Below are 22,502 nucleotides of genomic sequence, written 5' to 3'. Positions count from 1 at the left end.
ACCATTCACAATCTCTGTGGGCACAGTTTCAGAGCCTAAAGCCAGTATGTAGGACCAAGCCACTGACCTATCAGCAACTTCATGAAATCCAGGTGTTGTGTGGTTGCTGACTGCAGAAGGATGTAGACCCTAGGGCTCAGGGTGGGTCACCAGGTTTTAATCTCTCCTGGCCCCACCAAGTTTATTTTCTGGTCATATAAGAGGAAATGGTCCGGGCTGGGAAGGTGGCTCAGTGGTAGAGCTCTTGCCTTGCAATGCTAGAGGCCCTGGGTTCGATTCCTCAGCACCACATAAGCAAAAAGAAAAAGAAGCCGGAAGTGGCGCTGTGGCTCAAGTGGTAGAGCGCTAGCTTTGAGCTGAGGGACAGTGCCCAGGCCCAGATTTCAGGCCCCACGACTGGACCAAAAAATAAAAAGAAGAAGAAATGGTCCAACAGCTAGTTAGGTGTTGGGGTGACAGAGTGTCAAGGTGGGGGAGGAAGATGAAATGGGAGGATGATCCCAGGTCAAGTGCTTCAGGACATTGGAGCCATAATCTCGCATGACAATCTAGACCATCAGTGATAGAGCCTTTGACCAACCATAGGGTTATTAAAAGTCCTGGTGTCTTGGGTTCACCATTGAGCACCTGGCTGTCATCCACCGCAGGATGCCTGTGCAGTACAACTTTGTCGACTGGGATTTCCAGCGCTCAATCTGAAGATCACAACTCCAGTGTTCATTTCAAGACCAGAGACAGAGGTAAGTGTGCCACTGGCATAGGACAGCCAGGGAATGAGGGTGGGAGTCAGGACCTGTGTTGTCCGGAGACTTCCTCTAGGGGGCGCTAGGACCCTGTGACTGCCGTTCTCAGAGGCAGAGGTGGGTCTCTTCGCTGGCTCAGCCTTTAGTCTAGATGGCAGATCTGGGATTCAGAGAGGGCAGGCTGGTCGTGGGGCAAGCTTGGGGAGGATGGTGGGAAAACAAGAGGCACTGACCTCTGAGCAGGGTTGTTTCTTTGAGGATACTCACAACCTAGGAACATGCCTGCGATGGATCAGCCCTTTTCCCCTTCCTGAGAGCGACGGACCTAGAGCCTTCCAGTCTGCATCTCTTGGCCAAGAAATGCTTTTGTTCCCACATCCTGTGGTTGGATAACTAGAACTCACCTCACTGCTCAGTGTTGAGGCAGGACAGTGAGAGATCCTGAGTCTTTCATAAGGTCAGGGGATCCTCAGTATGAGATTGTAATTGAATGTCCTAACTTGGAGCATGGTCAGTCCCATCTAATACTGCCATGACGTAGGACATAGAATCTAGAGAATCAGAGCCGAATAGGGTCTGTTCTGGGAGTCTTGAGTATTATGTGTGAGCTTTCAGCTCCCGTATGCCCACCTGCTTCCCATTCTTGGGTGGGTCTTTGCTAGAAAAACTTGAAACTAGGGACTGGGTCCTATCCGTTGTCTCTTATGCTCAAAGCTATCACACTGTCATTTGAGCCACAGCTCCACTTCCAAATCTTTTGGATGTTTAATTGGGGATAAAGAGTTCTCATGGAATTCGCTGCCAAAGGTGGCTTCCAACTGCAGTCCTCAGATCTCAGTCTCCTTAAGGGATAGGATGACAGGCATGGAAAAATATGTTTGGCCTGTTGCCAGTAGCTCATTGCTGTCATCCTAGGTACTCAGGAGGTGAGATCTGAGGATCACAGATCATGGCCAGCCTGCTCAGGGAAGACCCTGAGACATTTTTTCCAACAAACCACCAGAAAACTGGAAGGGGTGCTGTGGCTCAATTAGTTGAGTGCTCATCTTAGCTGAAGAGCTCATGGATAGCACCGAGGCCCAGAGTTCAAGCACCACAACAGAAAAAAGAAAGTAAGACATCTTTGCCTGCAAAGGATGGTGGAGGTGTGGGGGAGAGTGGGGTGTGTGCTGTGGTGGGAGACCAGGTTCTGGCCTCACTGTACAGACATTTCTAAGAACTCCCCAAGTTTGCTCCAGTTTGAAGCCACAGCTTCAAGAGGACATGGACTGTGGCAGGCAGGGAGTGGGCAAATGTGTGCAGGGGTGAGATTGTTGTGTTTTTATTCTCTCCATTGAAGGATGGATTTGAGTGCTGGGTGTCAAAGTCTCAAATAAAGGGTTGCAAGAAGTTTGTGGCCTGAGGAGATGGGTTTCCTCTGGGTATATGAAGGTGGCTGAAGCCGGAAGCCACTGGTGCCTCACAACTCTCATCCTAGATACTCAGAAGGCTGAGATGTGAAGAACGTGGGTCCAAGCCAACTTGGGTAGAAAAGTCTGTGAGACTTGATGACCAAAGGATCAACCAGGGAACAGGACGTGGTGCTGTGGTTCAAGTGGGAAAATGCTCACCTTCATCTGAAGAGCTGAGGGACAACACCGTGGCCCGGAGTTCAAACTCCATGACCAACCACAAAAAAAGAGGTGACTAAGGTTTCTGCATACCAATGTGTACGGTAGGATATGCCATGCTGGTCGATGAGACATTCCAGATATGAGAGAGGCTCAACCTAACGGAGGGAGTTTATGGTTCTGTTCTCAGGGACTGCTGAAACCTTGGGCTTTTCGTGTGTGTGTGTGTGTGTGTGTGTGTGTGTGTGTGTGTGTGTGTGTGTGTGTGTGTGTGTCTGTGTCTGTGTCTGTGTATGTTTGGAGGTAGAAGAACTGGGCCTTGAACTCAGGGCCTAGGTGCTGTTCCTGAGCTTTTGTGCTCAAAGCTAGTGCTCTGACACTTGAGCCACAGCTCCTCCTCTGGCTATATGGTGGTTCACTGTAGATAAGAGCCTCAGAGACTTTCCTGTGCAGGCTGGCTTTGAACAGTGATCCTCAGACTTCAGCCTCCTGAGTATCGAGGATGACAGGAACCACCTGTGCCAGCTTTGTGTGTGTGTGTGTGTGTGTGTGTGTGTGTGTGTGTGTGTGTGTGTGTGTAGAAGTTGGTTGTAACAAGGAGCACTGGACCCTTTGATAACTTCTAACTGCAATCTTTGGGGGGTGCATGGGCTTTGTGACTGAGGTGTGGGGGTCTGGAAGGGTGAGATGCTTGAAGGGGACTCAGCACCGTGAAACTATAAGACCAAGGGGTCTTTGTGCCCTGGAACTGTCTACTCCCTGGGGTATGGTTTGTGGCAGAGGGAGCTTGGGAGAGCCTGGGAGTGAGGCCTGCAGGGGGTGGCTCCCCAGGGGGACAGAGACAGCAGCTGATTCTTGACCACAGTTGAAGTTCTGGGTTGGGCATGGAACCTTCAGACCTCAGTATCCTCACAGGACAGTTGTGAGGAAACAAGGGATCAATACAGGGGGATATCTGGGGCAGAGCCAGGCATAGAGGGAGTGGTCATCAGATAAGGTTCTTGGCAATTCTGTGAGCATATGACAGGAAGATACCTGGAAAGGGCTCAAATGGGCCCTGTTATTTATGGTGCCACAGGTATGGGATTATAAAACAAAACATGGCTTTCTTTCATCCTTACCCTATCCACGTGAGGAAGGGGAACTTTCACTGTTCAGTTTTGCTGCTGGGGAAAATGAGGCATGGAGAAGCTGGTTAACCTACTCATGACCCCCAGCTGAAAGAAAGCTCGACCTGACTTCACTGCCATACTCTCTAGGACAATGGGTGCTATTCAGTCCACTTCTTGTGGTGGGAAGTCCACTTCTTGTCAGTCATGGGGCTTGAACTCTGGGCCTGGACGCTGTTTCCAAGCTCCTCAGATCAAGGCTAGCACTCTACCACTTGAGCCACAGCACAACTTCCAGTTTTCTGGTGATTCTTTGGAGATAAGAGTCTCACAGACCTTCCTGCCTAGGCTGGCTATGAACCATGATCCTCATATTTCAGCCTCCTTTGTAGTTACCATTATAGGGCTTAAGTGTAATTCCGACTCTCTCCTCTCTCTCTCTCTCTCTCTCTCTCATCAGAACTCTCTGTCTCTCCCTCACACAGGAACTTGTTGAATGGGTGCTGGAGGAGGTGGCCCAGCGTCGCCATGTGTGGCTGGGACCCAAGGTGGCCCTCTCATTCTGGAGGTAGGCTGTGGGTCAGGAGCTTTCTTGCACAGGCTGTTGAACTCACTCCCTCAGGTAAGCCCATCTGTGCCTGGGCTAGAACGTGATGGTTATTCATTGTCAGTTCATCTGGTGAGTCCTTCCTCACTACCCTCTTCTAAGACAGTTAAAGGAAAGTGGATGAGGAGGCATCATGTTATCCAACTGCACAGCCTAATCCCGGGCCTCTGATCCTCACTGTCACCTATCTGGCCAGACCCTGATTATAAGAAAATGAATTCACTCTATGTCTACTTTGCTTTGTTGGGGTGTGTCTTTTCAGGGAGGGGATATGGTGTGCAGAGGAAAAACCCCAGACCTGATACCTCCTGGGGGATATTTGTTCTGGTGACAGAGCCAAGTCATTGCTGTGGATAAGGAGGAAGCCACAATCAGACTGACCCGGAACGATGCTCAAAGGTAGGTAGGCTGTTGAAGTATCAAACCCATTCATGTCTGCTCCTAACTCACAACAACGGGGATGCAGTGCGGATGGCTCAGCAATGGCCCTAGGGAATTATAAATGGATGATGGCGGTCAGGTGTTGGTGGCTCTAGCCTGTCATCCTGGCTATTCGGGAGGCTGAGTTCTGATGGTGTTGACTGAGAGCCAGCCCAGGCAGGGAGATTATTATCTCCCATAAACCACCTACCCCCCACCACAAAAAAGATATATATGGTGCTGTGGCTCAATTTGTAGAGCCTCAACCTTGAGTAAAAGAAGCTCAGTGATGAAACTGAGGCCCTGAATCCAAGCCCTGGGACTCCCAAAAAAATAAAATAAATGAATAGTGGGCACCGGTTATCTTAGTACCAAAAAGGATGGATTCATTCTTCTCTCTGGTACTTGTAGCCAAAGGTAAGGGGCTTACCTTGATGTTCCTCTAAACCTCTTCTCTCTATTATCTCTCCCAGCTTCAGTTGCAGGATAGAATTCAGATCATTCCACTTGATGTGACCTTATGAACTCTCCCCTACCCACCTTCCTTGGTGTGGAGATCGTGGATGTACTTACTACTGGGAGAATGAAGCACCGGAGAGTTGGGGGTAGGTATCCCTGAAACTCATACTCTCACAAGCACACTCACATAGGCCAACTCAGACTAGCCTTTTCCAAAGACATTTTATCTCCTTGGATTAACTGACCTAGGAGAGGAACTTGATCCCCTGTAAATGACTATTTTAATTAGGGCTTGCCAGTTGACACGAAATAAACAGAAGCTCAAAAGAAAGGCTCTGGTGCTTATCATATCTTGCTCAGGCTCACGCCTGACATGCTGGTTCTTCAGTAGGCAGAGATCTGAGGTGCAAATATCGAAGCCAGCCATAAGCTAGAAAGCAAGTGAGACTCTACTCTCCATGGAACCACCAAAATGTTAGAAGTGGAGCTGTGGCTCAAGTGCTGGAGCATCAGCCTTGAACAGAAAAACTCAGAGAGACAGCTCCCAGATCCTCACTTCAAGCCTCATTTCTTGCCCACAGACTGCGTGGGCCTCAAGTGCACTTTCATGGAGTGTGATACAGCACAGGTCCCTGGGTAGTGCATCAGAGCCTTCAGAAATTGGGTGGTGAAAGCCAGGCTTTCCCCTTTGAGCATTCTCAATCTACACCAGCCGGATGGAAGAGAATGAAAAGGCCAGTATTGTGTAGAGCTGAGAAGATCCCCGCCCCCCTCCCTGCCAGGGCAATTGGATCAGGATTCTTAAAGGCAGCACTTGAACGGGGGTCTTTCTTAACAAGGAGGATCTGACAGGAAGCATAGAGAGTAAAGATGCTGTAGATAAAAGACAACATATTGGAGCATGTTCATTTCCAGCCAGGGCTGCTGGTGAGAAACTCAGTACAGATGTACAAGATTGTCACGAGACAGGCCCAAGAGGTCACATAAGAACACTATCCAGGATTGGGATTGTGTCTTAGCAGTAGTGGGCTTGTGTAGAGCACAGGAAACCATGGGTTCAATTCCTAGGTCCCACATACACAGAAAAAGCCAGAAGTGGCACCAAGAGAGTGCTTGCCTCAAGCAAAGGAAGCTCAGGGACAGTGCCTGGGCCCCCAGGCCAAGCCCAAGGACTGTCAACATAAAACAGCACTCCAAGGGACATGGGTGATAGGTGGATTGATGTGCCCTGTAGCTCTTAGTAGATCCATCCATGTGTCATGTCCCCTTCTTTGACAGAGGGGTGATGGACACTCCTTCTACCCTGGGCACCCCTGGTTATCAGCATCCCTCCAAACATCTTCCAACGAAACTTGGAGCAGCCAGCCCTAGAAATCCTCAGGTACTGGTTGGGTGGGGCGGGGAGATACAGGCCCCAGAAGTCCTAGTGGGTCTGATCTGCCCCGGAAGACCAGGCCATCCAGAGGAGGTGGATGGGAACTTAGAGATGGGTAGTGATGTGAAGGGGGCCCTTTAATGCCCATGTCCCCACCAAGATTCCGAGCCTCCCTGTCCCTGAATGAGATAGCGGAGTGTCTAAGTGGTAGTTTCTAGAGGAGGACTAGGTGGAAATTCTAAAGAATGAGACACCATAAGCCCTGCTCTGGTGGCTCACCCTGTCATCCAGGCTACTTGGGAGGCTGAGATCCAGAGGATCTTGTTTCCCAGTGCAGGCAGGAAGCTCCCATGAGAGTCTCATCTCCAATCTCCAACCAGAAGTGGCACCATGGCTCAAGTTGTAGACCACTGGCCTTGAGCAAAAAATCATCATCAGGGACAGTACCCAAGCCCGGAGTTCAAGCTCTTCTACCAGGAAAACAAGAAAGACACCCCTTGCTTGCAAGAGATGGTGAAGGAGTGGGGTTGCTGTGGTTGGGAGACCAGGTGCTTGCTTCAGTGCACAGACATTTCTAAGAACTCCTCAGGTTTTCCCGAGTGTGAAGTCATAGCATGGTGGGCGTTACCTTACCAAGAACTACAGAGGTTGTGGCCTGTCTAAGGCAGGGAGTGGGCGAATGGGAGCAGGTGTGGGAGGGTAGTTTCAACTATATTGTCTCCACCCAAGAAAGAATGGTTTTGGATGCTGGTATCAAAGTCTGAAGTGAAGGGTTGCATGTGCCTTGTGGCCTGACAAGTTTGGTTTCCCCTGGGTGTAAGAAGGTGGTTGAAGCTGGGAGCTGCCATTGATTCACAACTGTCATCCTAGCTACTCAGGAGGCTAAGATCTGAGGATTATGGTTCAAAGCCTGCTTGGGCAGAAAAGTCTGTGAGACTTTCAGAAAAACCAGAAGTGGTGCTGTGGCTCCAGTGGTAGAGTGCACACCTTCAGCTGAAGAGCTGAGTTTTGCGGGAAGGCCAAAGTTCAAACCCCATGACCTACAACCAAAGATAAGGTGGGTGAGTTTTCTTCATAGAGGTGTGTACAGAAGGAAATGCCATGCTGTGTGATGAGCCATTCCAGATGTGTGAGAGGCTTTGTGATTTGTCTACATTTGGTCTGGGGACAGTAGTGCCATCTTCTCAGAGTTTGGGATGTTCAGGTGCTCAGGGACTGCTGAGGCCTTGGGCTACCCATGAGTGTGTGTGTGTGTGGGGGGGTGTGTCTGTGTGTATTTTCCCCTCATCTTTCTCTGTCCACTTCCTGGGTGCTTGTTTGCCTCTTTCTGACCTCGGATGGTGACACTGCTCCATGGCAACTTTGCCTTTAGCCCCCATCAGGGTCTACAATGAGTCCTAAATTGTCAGAGACCTGCACATTCCAGCTTGCTTTGGGGCCCAAGTCCGGCTGTCCATATCTTTGTCTGCCTCCAGGGGATTCTGGGTCTGCAGGGCCGGCTGGCATAGTTTCGTGCATTCCTCTTGAGGTGGGGGGCAGGGTCAGTCATGCGATGTCCTGTCCTTTTCCTCAGCTGGGCTTCTGGAGGTATGTCATACTTCTAGCAGTCTGACAGTGGAGTGGGGGAAGGGTGTTTGCCAGTGGCTCTGGACAATCCAAGCTTGATAGCTGACTAAAGGCTGCCCACACAAGGTGGATTTGGGCCTACATGGGAGGTGAGGCCAAGGGGGTTGAAAGTATTGGTCGGTGTCTAGGAAATGTCAATGTACATTTCTGGAGGCAAGTATTTTTTCCAGCCATAGTTGGGACTCTTAGGTATTTCTAGACAATTCTGGATGCCCAGAACACAGAGGCACAGACTTTAGATTCCAGGGCCATGGAACTGGGGGATGAGAGACTGGTATGGCCAGTACCTCAATGTTCTGAGGCATTAACCTTGACCTGGCTATGCCCCCCTTGTGTAAGTTCACTTCTTAATCCAGTGCTGGCCACACACCGGCCACTTGTGCTGTGGAAGTGGCAGGAGCAGAAGTGAGATCTAGGATGAGCAAAATCTGGATTTATGGCCTGATTGGGGTGGGAGGTGGTGTCTTACAAAAATCTTAGAGCTGGAACTCAGAGTTTGGCACTGTCCCTGAGCTTCCTTTGCTGAAAGCTAACACTCTAACACTTGAACCACAACTCACCTTTCATCTTTTTTAGTAGTTTAGTAGACAGAAGTTTCTCACGTATTTTCCTGCCTGGGCTGGCTTTAAGTTGCCACCCTAAGAGCTCAGCCTCTTGAGTAGCTAGGATTGCTGGTATGAGCCACTGGCATCCAGCTGCAAGGATGTTTTTTCATACTCTCTTCTGTTCTAACAGCTGTCTACTTGCCTGGCCTAGATCTCTGACCTCCATGTCAGTTCCCACCAGCCCCTGATTATGTGGAGAATATAAACCTCAAACCTGATCCCATTTCTTTGTTCTCAGGGGAGGAGTTTATGTTTTGTCTGAAGCCTGGGGTAGGAGGGGTAAATGTAGATGGGTGATCAACTGGGAGAGAGGTAGTCTGTTTTAGCCAAGGAGGAGTTTGGCCAGATGCTAATAGCTCATGCTCTCATATTCCTAGCTCCTCAGGAGTATGAGATATGAGGATTGATATTCAGAGGCAGCCCAGCTAGCAAAGTCTGTGAGACTCTTTTCTGCAAATAACCACCCGAAGGCTGGAAGAGAAACTGTGGCTCAACTGGTAGAGTGCTAGCCCTGAATGAAAAAAGTGAGGGAGAGAGCCCAGGCCCTGAGTTCAAGACCTAGTACCAAGATGTGTACGAGAATGTGTGCATTCACATACACACACACACAGGAAGATGGTAATGATGAGCTGAGCTAGAACTGGGGTCAGTCTTGAGTCATATTCATAGTAAACTCTCAAGCCAGATCAAGTGGTTTCTCCCTAAGTCCACCTTGGGCTTAGTGGTTGGCCCATGGCAGTAAGTTCCATGGAACATGCCCCTCCATCCATGCACAGGGCCACAGGACCAAGGGAAGGACACTAAGGATGCTCCTTTGTAGTCAGCCTACAATTGCCGACCTTCATCTGCCCCCTTCCACTCCCTGGTGAGGAAAGCAGTGGTCTGAGCACTGGGACTCCTGGGATAGTGACTGCTACAAGCAGCAGCCAGCCAGCTGTGGATTCCGGAGCCTACAAGCCTTTCATGAGCTCAACTCCACACCTGTCCAAGTTGTGCCTGACAAACTCACACTCTTGTGATGCTCACGTGAGCAGGCGTTACATGGTGTGACATCTTGCAGCTCCTGCTCCTCCTGGCCTAGAACCGTGGTCTGAGACATCGAATTACTGCTCAGATCGACATTGTGCCCATGACAGATGCTTTTCTGATGAGCTCCATACCCCAAGGCTCGACCCTTCTTTGGTACTGTGGCCGATCTATAGGCAATGGCCTCCAAAGAGGCTGCTCTCAAGACTTGTAGGAGATCTAGATATTGGGAGACCCTCAGGGGTCCACTGGAAAATACTCTTCCTAGAGCCACAGAGTAAGACCAAGCAGGCTAGGTGTTGGTCATGGGGCTTGAACTCTGGGCCTGGGCACTGTGCCCCAGCTCTTCAGCTTACCACTTGAGGTACAGAGCCACTTCTGGTTTCTGGAGGTTCCTTAGAGATCAGTCTCCCAGACTTTCCTGCTCAGACTGGCTTTGAACCGCAATACTCACATCTCAACCTTCTGAGGAGCTAAGAGTACAGGTGTGAGCTACGAGAGCCTGGCTGATCTGGCCTTTCACCACAGTGGACTAGGAGCTCTTGAAAGCTTTTCTTTATATTTTAGGTGACAGTACTGGGGACTGAACTCAGGGGTCTGGGCTCTGGTCTCTTAACTTTTTCCCTCAAGGTTAGCTCTCTACGAATTGAGCCACAACTCCATTCCTGGCTTTTGGTAGTTCATCGGCAAGAAGAGTCTCACTAATTTTCCTCCCCTGAGCTGGCCTGACCCACGATCTCTATCTCACTCTACTGAGTAGCTAAGCTTTACAGGGGTTGAGCCACTGGTGGCATTGGGCTAGAAGCTTTTCTTAACCAAGAGTTCTTCCCTGCGTTTGTACTGACTCCTCCAGGCAAAGGAATTCTGAGGGTCAGGAGGTGTGAAAAATAGGCTTCCAGCCACCAGAAATGGCAGGGGTCCGTGGTGAAAAGCCAAGCTATTCTTCTCTCCGGCCCCATTCTGGGACCCCACCCTCTGCCCTGTGACTCAAGTACAAACCTTGGCCCAGCCATGAATGTCCTGACAGACTCTTCTGAAGCCACAGAACCTTCATTCCACCCACAAAACCTGCTCTACAGCACACCGCAAGACCTTTGCCCATGCTTTACCTTCTGCCTGAGGCTCTCTGTCCTGTATCCACATCTTAGAACTCCTGTGGAAATTTGGCATTGGTTATATCACCTCCTGGAGCAAGTCTTATGTTCCCTTATCCCTCTTTTTTTTTAAATATTGAGTTGCTAGAGATGGAACTTGTGCAGGGTGACTGGCAAATGCTCTATCTTGATGTGTGTGTGTGTGTATGTGTGAGTGCGTGTTTGCCAGTCCTGGGGTTTGAATTCATGGCCTGGATTCTATCTGATACCTGAGCTTTTGTGCTCAAGGCACTGTACTACTTGAACCACATCTCTACTTCTGGCTTTATGGGTGTTTAATTAGAGAAAAGTGTCTCATATAGACTTCCCTGCTTCCAATTGGGATCCTTAAATCTCAGCCTCCTGACTTGCTTACAGAGGTGAGCCACCAGCAGTTTCCCTCTACTCTACCTCTTACCTATAACCATGGCCCTTCTCTGAGTCCCACAAGAGTATGTCATACTAGGCTCATTTTTTTTTTTTGCCAGTCTTGGGTCTTGAACTCAGGGTCTGGGTATGTTCCTGAGCTTCTTTTGCTCAAGTCTAGCACTCTATCACTTAAGCCACAGTGCAACTTTTGGCTTTTTCTGTTTCTTTGGTACTGAGTAATCGAACCCAGGACTGAGTGTGTGCTAGGTAAGCACTACACCACTAAGCCACATTCACAGCCCAAGGCTCACTTCTCATGGGAGTTATGAGGGTGGGATTTAGTGGCATACCCCTTTGGCAGAGAAATTGTTCACTATTTAATATCTTTGCCAAGATTTGGGACCAGCCTGAGACTCGGCAATGACAAATGATAAATGAGTTATAGTCACCAGGCCCCAGAGGTCTAGGCTCACATCCTACAGAGGGATAGAGACTATGGAGCCAGAAGCTTCGACAACTCCTACAGTCTAGGAACTGTGGTCTCCCTGGAGGCAGTGGCTTGCTGCTAGGTGTCCCGATGGGAGACTTAAGCCAGAATATAAGACTTCAGTTATTAAATGGCAGAGAAGAATGCTTTGGTCAAGCCACAAGCTCAGACTGAGTACTCTTCAGGGCTTGTCCCAGCTTGACCAGGTTGGGGGGCTGGCCATGGGCAACCTGCTGAATGCCCATCATCCATACATCATACATCCATATATAGAGACATGCAGTTATTGCCTCATTTGGGGGGTGGGCAGTTCCCGGTTTGTACTATGAGCCTAGGCCCTGTCCCTGAGCTCTTTTTGTTCAAGGGTAGTGCTCTGCCCTTGAGCCACAGCTCCATTCATTTTTTTCTTGTGATATCTTAGAAATAAGAGTCTCACAGACTTTCCTGCCCCTCTGAATTCAAATTGGCATTCTCTACATCTCAGCCTCCTGAGGAGCTAGTATTACATGCAGGAGCCCATGGCTCCTGGGTTTCTTTTCTTCTTGTTGTTCTTTTTTACAATTGTAACAATCTGAAATCTTGATGGTGTCATTTCAATGGTTTGCATTCAAAGTAAACTACCCAGGCCTGGAGTTCAAATGATAGGACTGCCACCCACAAATGGAAGGAGATCCTTCCTATTCATGGGAATACTAATGGAATATTATCAAAGTAATAAACTTGCAGTTAATCCATGATTCTATTTTAGAATACCACACAAAGGTTATTGGATATATATCTTCCATTCCAGCACCATGGTATAATTCCCCTAATGGAAGTCTATTGACTAATTTTTATTTAATGCTATTATAAGTATTCAAACGTGATACTTCCTTAAATGGAGGCAATATTTAGTAATGAATAATTAGTAATTATATATGAACATATATAATTTAATATCCTCACCTTCCCTCTCTCTGTATGCATATATATATCTACATATCTATCTATCCGTCTATCCATCTATCCATCTATCTATCTATCTATCTATCTATCTATCTATCTATCTATCTATCTATCTATCTATCTATCTATCTATCTATCTATCTATCTATCTATCTATCTAAAGCACTACTATGGCTTGATTACAGGTCCTCAGAACTCCTGGAAGCTCAGTTTGCCAGAGGCTAGTGTGCTAAGACTGTAACCCCATTTATGGATTGGCCATTGAAGGCAGTGAGTTGAAATCCCAACATGGCCAAAAATTTATTCGTGGATTAAGAAGCCACTTTTGACATATTTATTTTTTCCTTCTCTGAGAAAGTCCTGGGTCTCAGGATGATGCATAATCCATATGCTGATATATCCTATGTGATATGATGTAATAAAAGAAATATTATATGTGTAATAATACTAAATAAATAAGAGTGATAAGCATCATACACAGTAAACCTATGCATGTAAATAGATCTCATATATTAATATTCCTTTTTCCAGTGCTGGGGCTTCAATTCAGGCCCTGAGAACTGCTCTGAATTTCTTGTTTTCAAGCACGGTGAGCCTTTGCCCTTCACCTACAGTGCCACAGATTTATCCAAATATAAGGCCTGCCAGGAAAATGGTGCAAATTCCAAACCAGGGCTTTATTATTGTTGTTATTATTATTGTTAGCCGAGCACAGGGCTTGCACTCAGGTCTTGGCATTTCTGTCACAGCAGACCCTTGTATCCGAAGACCCGAGTTCAAATCTTGGGGCTGGCAAAAAAAATAAAATAAAATAAAAAGGAGAAGCATAAAACTGAGAAGTTCAAGAAGGTGGTTTTACTTTTTTTTTTCCTTTGTATTGTAACCATCCTGGGTCTAAATGACAAGTCCCAGAAAGTGTACATGACCTTGCATTGCTGATGTTTGGCAAGCTATTAAGGAAGCCATACCGAAACTGACAACTTAGTTCTGGAGGTCGAATCCCGGGATTGCCACTAATGAATGGTGGAGATTCTAATAAACCCATTCCCATATACGTCCATACATATGGAATGTTATAAAAGTAACAATTAAATTGGTAGTTAGTGTATGACTATAAAATTATACACAACAATTATACCACATTGACTAATTTTCAATTAAACCTTTATTTTGTATTCAACCATGATAGTTAAAAAAAGCAAGGAATAATTTAATTGCCAATAATAGGTAGTAATATTGTATATGCAATTTCATAGTATACAGACATATGTCTCTTGTTTTATGCATATACATCTATCTATCTATCTATCTATCTATCTATCTATCTATCTATCTACCTATCTATCTATCTTTCTATCTACCAATCTACACATTTATCTGTTTATACACTTGTCACTACTGGGGCTCAGTGGTAGAGTGCTCGCCTAGTACATGCAAAGTCTTAGGGTCGATTCCTCACTACTGTGTGCATAGATAAATCTGGAAGTCGTGCTTTTGCTCAAGCAGCTGAGCACTAGCTGAGCATAAAAGCTTAGAGACTGTGTGTCAAGACTCTTACTCAAGACCCAGGAATGGCACCAAAAAAGATGGACTGTTCTGACTGCAACTATTTAAGGATATCACTGCAAATAGCTCATCACAGAGCAAGTCTGAAGTCTGGTGCAGACAGCTGCTGTCTCACCTGCAAACCAGCTGCACAGAACCAGATGCTGCTGGCTCGCTCACCCCTGTCATCCAAGATACTTGGGGGCTGAGATCTGACACTGGTGAGTATAAAACCCAGCCCTGGCAGGAAGTCTGCGAAACTCTGAACTGTGGCTCAAAGTGGTAGAGCTCTAGCCTTGAGCAAAAGATCTTAGGACACGGGAAGGGATGTGAAGGGTAAACAAAGGAGGAGGCTGCAATGCTTGATAAGAAATGTACGCATTATCCTGCCCATGTAATTGTAACCCCTCTGTACAGTATGTTCACAAATAAAATAAAATAAAATGAAAAAAAAAAAAGATCTTAGGACAGTAACCAGGCTTTCAATGCAATCCCCATGGCTGACTCCACCTCCCCCCAAAAAAACTCCTCTAAATCATTAGATGTGAACTTTGTGTGGTTTATGACGTGTTTCTGAAAGAATGGTGATATTGATGAAAACACCCTAATTCTGCTGACAGTGTGTGGGATACAGCTATGTGATGAGTCCTTCATGAGGTTTCGTGTGCTGAGTCCTACTTTCATCTGGTTCTTGTAAGAGCACCACAAGTCAGATGATTGTGCTGTAGAGAAATTCGAGTCTCAGATATGTCCCATCAGGGCCAAAATTATGTTTGTCTCTTGCAGACAATTGTTTGGGTTTATTTTTCTCGGTCGTGAACCTTGAACTCAGGGCCTAGCCACTGACCCTTCCCTGTTGGGCTCATGTCTAGCCCTCTACCACGTGGAGCCAAGGACCCCTTGCAAAACAGTGTTACAGTCTAGGTATCTGCAGCTGAGGTCTGTCTTCCTGCCTACCCAGGAAGCTGAGATATGATGATCTCGGTTCCAAACTATCCCAGACACAAAAGGTCCCATGACACTATAATCTCCTTTTTAGCACTTAGAAACTTGAACTGGAAGCTGGGTGCTGGTGACTCGCACCTGTCATCCTAGCTACTCAGGAGCCTGAGAGTTGAGGGTCACAGTTCAAAGCCAGGCTGGGCAGGAAATTGCTTGAGAGGCTTCTCTCCAGTGAACTACCAAAAACCTCCAAGGATGCTGTAGCTCAAGTGGTAGAGCGATTGGCTTTAGCTGAAGAACTCAAGGACAGCACTCAGGCCTAGACATAAATTCCTCCAACTTCCAAAAAGAAGAAAGAAAGAAACCTGAAGTGGAGTGCTGGGAATGTGTCTTAGGTGTAGAGTGTTTTGCCTGTATGAATCCCTGGGTTTAATTCCTTAGTACCACATACTAGAAAAAGCCTGAAGTGGCTATGTGGCTAAAGTGATAGAATGCTATCCTTGTACCGGAGAAACTCAGGTCCAGCGTTCAGGTCCTGAGTTCAAGCTCCAGGACAAGTGTATGCACACACATACATGTGCACACAGACACACACACACACACACACACACAGAGATACACACACACACATACACAAACACAAACACAGATACCAGAAGTGAAGGTGTGACACCAAATGGTAAAACACTGAGCTTCTATTCTGAGCTCATGGTCAGCACCCAGGCCCTGTGTTCAACCCCAAAACCTAGCCATCCGTGGCCAAACTAGGAGAGGTCAAAGGTTTCAAAACTTGATGAGCATCACCAGCCCCAAATGACAGGGAGCATTGTGATATTACAGATGTGCTTAGACTTAGCAAGCTTCCAGAAACCAAGGAAGCCACCGTTGTCAATAATGAATCATTTCATTATGTTCAGCTCCCTTGTTTTCTGCCAAAAGGACTCCTGAAATAATTGTAGCAGGTTATTTTAACACTGGAACACAGTCTGAAAAAGACAGGATAAATGCAGGGAACTTGGCCTGCCACGGGAGGTGGCACAAATGAAGGTTTCCTGTCAAAACAACACTGGGGAGAGAGATAGCTTGGGGTACAAAGAGGCCTTTTTCTCCTGGCCTTTAGAGCCTGCCCACACTCCTCCTCACTAATTGGCCTGGATTGAGTTGTTTATTACACAGCTGTACTGGAGTGAGGCCTTTTGTCTGCCTGTTCCAACAATGAGGCAGACTTCCTCCAGCAGCCTGAGGTGTGCAGAAAACCTCAGGCTACACTAGGAACAGTGAGGGGAGCCCCGAAACATGCACTGTCTTAAAAGCACGGTCTGTGGTTTGAAATCATTCTATTCAAAGCAAATTTTCTAGCTGGATGACTTTCATCATAGGGACTCTGGACCTTTACCGATAGAAATGCACGCATACATACATGGGGAAACATGGAGTTACTTGTTTTTTATTTTGCTTTTTTTTGGCAGGTCCAGGGGTTGTATTATGAGCCTAGGCACTGTCCCTGAGGTCCTTTTGTTCAAGGGTAGCGCTCTTTCCTTGAGCCACAGCCCCACTCATGACGAGTTTTTATTCCTTTGATCCCTCAGAAATAAGAGTGCTGTGGACTTTCCTGTCCTGGCTGAATTCAAACTGGCATTCTCTACCTCCCAGACTCCTGATGAACTAGGATTACAGGCAGGAACAAATGACACCTGGCTTTCTTTTCTTCTTGTTCTTTTTTTCATTATGACAAACTGAAATATTCACAGTGTCATTCTAATGGTATGCATATTGAAGTAAACTACCCAGGCCTGGAGTTCCAATGCCTGGACTGCCACCTACAAATGGAGGGAGATCTTGAGAAAGTCTTTCCTATTCATGTGAATGTTTAATGGAGTGTTATGAAAGTAACAATTGAATTTGCAGTTAGTTCATGATTGTTTTATAGAAGGCCACACAAAAATTATTGGAGTATGTCTTCCATTTTAGCTATTTTGTATAATTCTCCCAATTAAAGAATACTGACTACTTTTACATTAATGCTTTAATAAGTATTCAACAATGATACTTCATTAAATGGAGGCATAATTTAATAATAATTCATAATATATATAACTTAATATCCTCACACTGTCTCTCTCTCATATATATTACAAACTACACATCTATTTATCTATCTATAACTATATCTATATCCATATCTATATCTACACCTATATCTTTATCTATCAACCACTACTCTGGCTTGTTTCCAGGTCCTAAGAATTGGTTGGCAGCTCAGTTTGCCAAAGGCTTTTGTACTACAACTGATCCTTTCATGAATTGGGCATTGTGGGCTGTGAGTTCAAATCCCAGCATGGCCAAAATTTTGTATGTGGAGTCAGAAGCCAATTTTTACACATTTTTTTCCTTCTCTATGAAAGTCCTGGGTCTCAGTATGATGTATAATCCATATTCAAATAAATCCATGTTATAAGATTAAATAAATGTTATATATGTAATAATACTAAATAAAATAAAAAAGTATGGGTAATAAATGTCATATGGAGTAAACCCATGTATGTAAATAGATTTCATATATGAATATTATTTTTTTCAGGGCTGGGGCTTGAATTGGGCCCTGGAAACTGCACTGAAATTCTTGTCTTCAATGACGGTGAGCTTCCTCTCCCCCACAGTGCCACAGTTACCCAGACCCTGAGTTCAAATCTCATGCCAGCCAGAAAAATGGTGCAAATTCCAAGCCAGGGACTTAATTTTTTTTGGCCAGGCCTGGGGCTTGAACTCAGCTCGTGGTAACTCTTCCTCACCTTCCTCATCGTAGGCTGAGGTGCAGCCTCTGGACCCACAGCCCATCCTGAGATCCTTGGACCCGAATTCAAATCTTGGGACTGGCAAGAAAAAGTGCTGGTAAGGTAGCTCAGTAATAGAGCAGTAATAGAGTCCTTGCCTTGCATGCATAAGGCCATGGATTCGATTCCTCAGTACCACATAAGCAGAAACAAGCCAGAAGTAGTGCTATGGCTCAAGTGGTAGAGCGATAGCCTTGAGCTGAAGAGTTGATGGACAGCACCGAGACCCAGAGTTCTGACCCCAAAACCAAAAAGAAAAAAGAAGAAAAGAGAGGGGTAAAAAAGGAGAAGGTTAAAACTGGGAAGTATCAGAGGCGGTTTTACATTGTTTTTTCCTTTGCATTGCAAGCAGGGCTCGGAAAGTGTAAATGACCTTGCACTGCTGAATTTTGGTGGGCTATCTGGGAAGCCATAACCCAAACCAGAAACCTAGGCCTGGGGTATGAATCCCAGGACTCCCACCTATGAATGGTAGGATATCCTAAGAAATGCATTCCGATATACATCCTTATGAATGGAATGTTGTAAAGTAACAATTACATTAGTGTATGATTATATTATAAAATTATACACAATAACTATACTATATTGAAATTTTCAATTAATAATTTGTTATGTATTCAACCATTATATTTCAATACAGGAAGGGATAATTTATTGATAATTGGTAGTAATATAATATATAAAATTAAATAATATACAGACATCTCTGTCTTGTTTTATACATACATATATATATATATATATATATATGTTACAATCTACATATCTATTTTACATATCTATTTCTACACTTGTCATTCCTGGAGCTCAGTGGTAGAATGCTCGCCTCGAATGTATGAAGACCTGGGTTCAATTCCACACTATTACATGCACGGATAACCCGGAAGTAGTGCTGTCAAGCAGTTGAGCACTGGCTTTGAGCATGAAAGCTTAGGAACTGTGTCTAGGCCCTTACTCAAGCCCCAGGACTGGAACCAAAAACAAGTTAGAATGTTCTGACTGCAATTATAGAAAGGCAGGATTTCAAATACCTCATCACAGAGCAAGCTAGGAGTCTGAAACTGACAGCTGTCATCTAACCTGACTTAACCAGAGGTCAATAGCTGCAGCCCAGCATCATGGAACCAGACACTGCTGGCTCACCCCTAGCTGCTCAGTGGGTGAGATCAGACACTGGGGGTTGAAAACTCAGCCCTGGCAGGAAGTCTGGTAGACTCTGAGCTGTGCCTGAAAGTGATAGAGATCTATCCTTGAGGAAAAGATCTTAGGACAGTACTTCCAACCTATGAGTGAAATCCCTGAGGCTGATGACTCTCCCCCACAAAACACCCCTCTAAACCATTAGATGTGAACTTGTGAGGTTTGTGACGTGTATCTGAAAGAATGGTGATACTGAAGAAAGTACCCTAATTCTAAAGGCAATTTGTGGGATATAGCTATGTGATGAGTCCTTCCTGGGGTGCTGGGTGTTGAGTACTTCTCGATTGTCCATGGGGTACTGAGTGCTGAATCCTTCACAGGGTGCTATGTGCTAAGTCCTTCACAAGTTTTATTCTTTCATCTGTTCCTTATAAGAGCTACACAAGTAAGATGAATGTGCAGATGAGAAAGTTGAGGCTCAGATATGTCCCCAAGGCAGGGACAAATTTATGTATGTACTAAACTCTAGTGACTTGTCTCCTGCAGAAAATTGTTTTGGTTTAGGTTACTCCATCATGAACCTTGAACTCAGAGCATAGATGCTGACTTTCTTCTTGGGCTCATGGCTAATTTTCTACCATGCTGAGCCAAGGACCCACTTGCAGCAAAGTGTCATGGCTTAGATGTCTTTAGCTGAGGTCTATCATTCTGCCTGCTCAGGAAGCTGAGGATCTCATTTCAAAACTATCCCAGATGACAGTCCAAAGTCAGCCTTGGCAGGAAATTCCTTGAGATGGTTATCTCCAATAAACCACCAGAAAGCCTGAAGGGGCATTGTAGCTCAAGTGGTAGTGTGCTAGACTGAGATGAAGAGCTCAGAGACAGCACCCAGGCCCAGACTTCAACTCCTCCAACTTAAAAGAAAAGAAAGAAAGAAACCTGAACTGGAGTGCTGGGAATGTTTCTTAAGGGTAGACTGCTTTGTGTGTGTGAAACCCTGGGTTTGAATCCTCAGTACCACATCCCTAGAAAAAAAGCCTGAAGTGGCTTTGTGGCTCAAGTGGTAGAGTACTGGCCTTATACAGGAGAAACTCAGGTACAATGGTTAGGTCCATAGTTCAATCACCAGGACGGTGTATGTACGCGCGCGCGCGCGCATACACACACACACACACACACACACACACACACACACACACACGGAGGCACCGTTGCCAATAATGAATCAATTCATTTTGGTCAGCTCCCTAATTGCCTAACAGAATGACTGTTGAATTAATGGTAGCAGTTTGTTTCAACACTGAAACATAGTCTTACAAAGACAGGATGAGTGTAGGGAACTTGGTCTGCCATGCAGTTGGCACAAATGAGAGCTTCCAGTCAAAACAGAGCACAGGGGAGAGAGATTGCTTGGGGTACAAAGAGGACTTTTTTTCTCCTAACCTTAACAGCCTGGGCACACTCATCCTCACTAATTGGCTTGGATGAATTGTTTGTTACCCAGATGCACAGGAGTGAGGCTTTTTGTCTGCCTGTTCCAACAATGAGGCAGATTTCCTCCAGCAGCCTGGGGTATGGAGACCCCCTCAGGTTAACTGGGAACAGTGAGGGGAGCCCCGGAACATGCACTGTCTTGAATGCACACTCTGTGCTAAGAAATCATTCTATTCAAAGCAAATTTCCTAGCTAGGTGCCTTTCTTCATAGCAACTCTGGATTTTCACAAATTCAAATACATGTATACATACACAGACACATGGAGTTTCTGCCTCTTTTTTGTGGCAGGTCCTGAGGCTGGAACTGTGAGTCTAGACATTTTCCTGATCTCCTTTTGCTCAAGGAAGTATTTTATTGTGTCCTAAATCATGATTACACTAGGTTGGGATGCAGCTTTTACACCCACAGATGATCCAGGGATCCTAGGACCCGAGTTCAATTCCCAGCACTGGCAAAAATACAGTAAACCAACAAAAATGGATAAGGAAAAACCAGGTAATTTTACACAACAGGTTTACTTTTGTTTACTTAGCACTGTGACCCTCCTGGGGCTCAATGACTTGGCTTGAAAATTGTACGTGACCTTGCATGGATGAAGGCTGGGGGGCTGTCAGTGAAGCATCATTCCAACCCAGATACCTAGGCCCTGAGATCGATCCTAGGCCTGCCACCTCCACATGGTTGAAGATCTTAAGAAACTTGTCCCTATCTATAGGAACACTAATAGAATATTTGAAATGCACTAACTGAATTACTAATTAGATAGTCATTCCAGTATAAGATTGTATGCAATTAATAGAGGTCATTGATTAATTCTTTATTAAGTATTCTACCGTGATTAATTAATGGAGGCATAATTTTAGACCAAATAATTGGTAGTAATAGAATATGTTGGGTTAGATATTGGAATCTACATAAATATCTGTCTCTCTCTGTATACCTTTGTAGATGCATATACATATGTTAATATACACACACATGCACACTCACACACACACACACACTGCAATCTAAACATCTATCTTTTTATATATTGGCCATTCCTAGGCTTGATCTCAGGTCCTCAAATGTGCCCACCAACTTCACTTGCATCAGACGTGTGCCAACATTTACCCTTTCATGAAGTGGGCCTGTTAGACCCTGAGTTCAAGGCACAGAACTGGCAAAAACTTAATCCTGTTGGAAAAGCCAATTGTCCCATTTGTTTTCCTTATCGGTGAAAGTCCTGGGCCTCAGGAATGATGTAGAATACATAAGCAAATCTATGTCTTATGTAATAGGATGCAAAAAATGTTATATGTGTAATCATACTCACTCAAATGCATAATAAATAAATAAAATATAAAAAATGAATACACTAACCGCAACATGCAATAAACATGTGCATGTAAATATAAATAATGTATTTAAAATGTATACGAATATTATTTTTGAATTCAGGCCCTAGGAACAGGCCTTTCTTTATTGTCTTCCAGCATGGTGATTTTCCCATTCCCCAATGTGCTGCAGATTTCCCCAGACCCTGAGTTCAAATCCCAGACCTTGCAGAAAAAATGGCAAGAATTACAAGCCACGGATCCTCATAATATTTTAAATATTTTTAATGTATGTATGTATGAATGGTTTTTTTATTTTGTCAGGCACAGGGCTTGAACGCAGGTAGTGGCAATTCTACCTCAGCTTTGATCACTCTAGGCTGGGGTGCAGCCACTGGACCCACAGCTGCTGATGGGATCCTAGACACTCAGGCCTTTCAGGGAAAACAATGCACAGAAAAAATGTGGCCTTTTTACATTTTCTTCCTTTGCACGGTGACCCTCCTGGGTCTGAATGACAATATTGCAAAGGGTACTTCCCCTTGCATTGCTGAAGGTTGGCAGACTATTAGGGAAGCCATAGGCCCAAGTGGCAACATAAGATCTGACCAACCAATGGCAGGAAATACTAAGAAACTGGTTCCCATCCAAAGGAATAACAATGGATTTTTGTCAATGTCACAGTTGAATGAGTTGATCATTAATGATGCTC

Source organism: Dipodomys spectabilis, unplaced genomic scaffold (assembly GCF_019054845.1).
Source record: "Dipodomys spectabilis isolate Male_0828 unplaced genomic scaffold, ASM1905484v1 ptg000316l, whole genome shotgun sequence".
Classification (NCBI taxonomy): domain Eukaryota; kingdom Metazoa; phylum Chordata; class Mammalia; order Rodentia; family Heteromyidae; genus Dipodomys; species Dipodomys spectabilis.
The sequence above is the reverse complement of the archived record's forward strand: the minus strand, read 5'-3'. Positions refer to the sequence as shown.